Below are 3,386 nucleotides of genomic sequence, written 5' to 3'. Positions count from 1 at the left end.
CAGATTGAGTGAACTTGAAATGTAAAGGATATTTATTTCACAGCTGTCAATTTCAACCCAAGCACATTCAGGATGTTTCTGATCATGCTATCACTGCTTTTATGTATTTTAAAAAGATACGAATTGAAAACACATTTAAGACATTAAAAATGGGCATGCCAGGAGGTAAGAGTTTGAATGGGAAATCTGAAAGGCCCTGGTCAGAGATGAGAATCACCAGCTGCTGGAAGAACTCTAGGAGATGTTGATAAAGCAACGCACAGGAGGGCTTTGTGAGACCACAGATAGGGGACAGACGTGAGCATGGGCCACAGACGAGCTCATGGAAACCTTCTGTGGGATGCCCTGCTGTGAAGCAGCAATGCAGGTCAGCTGGAGCAGCACAGGAGCCACGCCCCAAACCATGCCCCTTTCTTGCCTTCTTCACTGCCCTCTACCCCAGTCAGTTTAACCCCCATTCTCGCCTGGACAGTGGGCAGGGTTGGGCCTTTCACTCTCTTTTAAACCTAGTGTGACAGTAACTCAATTTTCTGCTCCCTTTGGACTTTTCTCAAAAGCTTTTTCTTCTCAACAAAAAAATCATTGTATTTCAAATGAAAAACTTTGTCTTTCAAGATTGTTATTTCAAGATATAGAGCATGAAACTGACTATTTTGGGACACTTAAGCAGTCAAATGGGCTTCTTCCCTCAATCTTTTTGTAATGATTCTAAATCTACTCAAGGCAAAAAGGTTGCTGCTGACCCTGCTAAGTGTCAAGTGCAAGAACTAATGAAAAGGAGAGCTGAAAAGTCCATATTTCAAAGCATCGTTTTGCTTCATTCGTTAAGCACCTATTATAATCACAGCTAAAAAACGCAACAAACACTTGGCGCTATTCTAGTATTGGTTATTACCTGTATGGATCTGGTAAAAGAGTTTGCAAACACTTGAGTATCTGTTAAGGATATGTTTATATGCTGGATACAGTGATTATTTCTGAGAAATAGCAAGAAGAATATTAGAGTCCCAATCTTCCAGAAGAGAAAATTTAGTGAGAAACTACACTACACCTATGTGGGGAGAATGTAGTGATTCACTAAGTAGAACCCCCATGTGGGTTGCCCACACACTACTTCAGAGTGCTTCAAATTGGGATTTGCATCCACTTCAGAATTAGTTCCCTACTGATGCACTCCCTGGGATGATGTAGGAGTCTGGGATGACATAGGAGTCCTGCCATTCGGTCCTGGGTCCTACCTTCCTACCTTTTCCCAGCCAAGACAAAATTGTTGTGGAATTTTGATGGAATGAACTAGGGAATAAAACATCTTTCATTCTCTATCACATTGTCATTCAAATAATAATAAAATTTAAAAGAGAGAATGTATTTTGCATAAATAACAAAATTAATGTTTACATAATTTACTGCATTAAGTGTTAAAAAATCTTGTTAATGGGCTGGTGCAGTGGCATAGCAAGCTAATTCTCCACCTTTTGGTCCCAGTATCACATGTGGACAATAGTTCATGTCCTGGCTACTCCTCTTTCAATTCAGCTCTCCGTTTTGTCCTAAGAAAGCAGTGGAAGATGGTTAAGTCTTTAGGCCCCATGTGGGAGACTAAGAAGAAGCTCCTGGCTCCCAACTTTGGATCAGTTCAGCTTTCTTTCTTGCAGCCAATTGCAGAATGAACCAGCAGATGGAAGGCCTTTCTTTCTGTCTTTCCTCTCTCTGTGAAATCTACTTTTCATTAAAAAAAAAAAAGCTTAAAAAAATCTTGAAAGTAAAACAAAAGAATCATAGAATGCCAGTGGAGGATAATTTGATTGAATGATATATGAATTTGATATATGAAACTTTGTTTAGCATAGGTGTGTTAAATCAACCTCTCACCAGCAAGAAAAAAAATGTCACTGAATGAGTTTCCCAATGATAAATCAAAGTAGATAGAAGTCAAGTTTGGCATTTCAGCTCCGGGTTATGAGAAGGCCAGCAGGTGCATCAGCATAGACGGTTCCCAGACTCTCAACAGTCTTTTCTGTCTTCAGAGCTTTATGATGGCTGGCCCAGGAGCTGAGACGTAATGTCACCACAATTATTCAGTGATGCTCCACAATGTGTCATGATACTGATTCAAGTGCTTTTATTATAGTTAAACTCCCAAGTGGTTATTAGAACCCGATGCTTGGACTCTGGCCACATATAACAAGTAAGAAAACAGACGAGTGTGATGACCGAGCAATGCTCTCAGTGCTGTACTGATCAGTGAGAGCTGTACACTGGCCTATCAGTCTGCCCGGCCTTTTTGCTGAGGAAATCTTTAAAGCACATACATTTTTAAAGCCTTAATCATGTGCATGATTATAGTAGTTCCTGAAAACCGAGAGGATTGCATTTGTCTAATCCATTTGGAATTGTAGAAATATATTTTTACAAAACAACGGGCGTGAAAATATTGCATAAAGGATTCTGTACTGGTGAATAGCAGATTCGGTACAATGTAAAATTATTCTATCAGTGCCTAGGTTCATTTAGAAGCACAAATAGAGTAGCAGGTATAATGTTCAAATAATTGAAAAGTCAATACAATCTTTTAGACTGACAGACACATTTTTTTCCCCATTTGATTGCTCACTGTGGTCTCCACAGTTAGACTGTGAACTGTTCATACCCTGAGGCACTCGCACCTGCTTGTCCTGAAAACTAGTCAATTAAAAGTCTGTAGAACCAGTGCTGAAAGATACATTCTTTTCTGATCAATAGAGTGTATCACCTCGTATTCAGAGAAGGTCAACTTTCCAGGAGACTTTAACCAATGGCAGACATGGAAATGATGATTTTTGTTTATTTGTTTGTTTTAATTATTCATTGAGAGGCAGGAAAACAGGAGACGGAGGGAGGGAGGAAGGGAGGGAGACAAAGCGTGATTGTGACAGTGAGCGCTCCCATCTGATGATTCACTTCTTCAGTGTCCGTCATGGCTAGAACACAGCTGAGGCTAAAGCTAGGGGCTCAGTTCATATTCCCCATATTTGTGGCATTTACTCAAATATGTGAGCCATCACCACTTGCTTCACAGTCTGTGCTTCAGCAGGAGTCAGGAGCCAGAGCGAGGGTCAAGTCTCAGCACTCATTCTGGGTCATAGGCATCCTACCAGTGTCTTAACCACTAGATCAAACACACGCCCCAGCAAGCTGATATTTTAAATCAGCTTTACTGTTCCTCAGTTAATTCGTAAGTATATTTTCTGTGGTTGCTCAGGGATCCTCAAAAAGAGTATATTCTAGTTGTCAATGATAATGATTGGCATCAAAACATATCTTTGGGGACTGAACACAATGGTTCAATGGTTCCTCACCTTCCAAACACAGGATGCCATATGGATGCCAGTTTGCATCCCAGGTGC

Source organism: Ochotona curzoniae, unplaced genomic scaffold (assembly GCF_017591425.1).
Source record: "Ochotona curzoniae isolate NIBS_2020 unplaced genomic scaffold, NIBS_Ocur_1.0 contig_3643, whole genome shotgun sequence".
Lineage (NCBI taxonomy): Eukaryota > Metazoa > Chordata > Mammalia > Lagomorpha > Ochotonidae > Ochotona > Ochotona curzoniae.
This window is presented reverse-complemented; position numbering follows the sequence as displayed.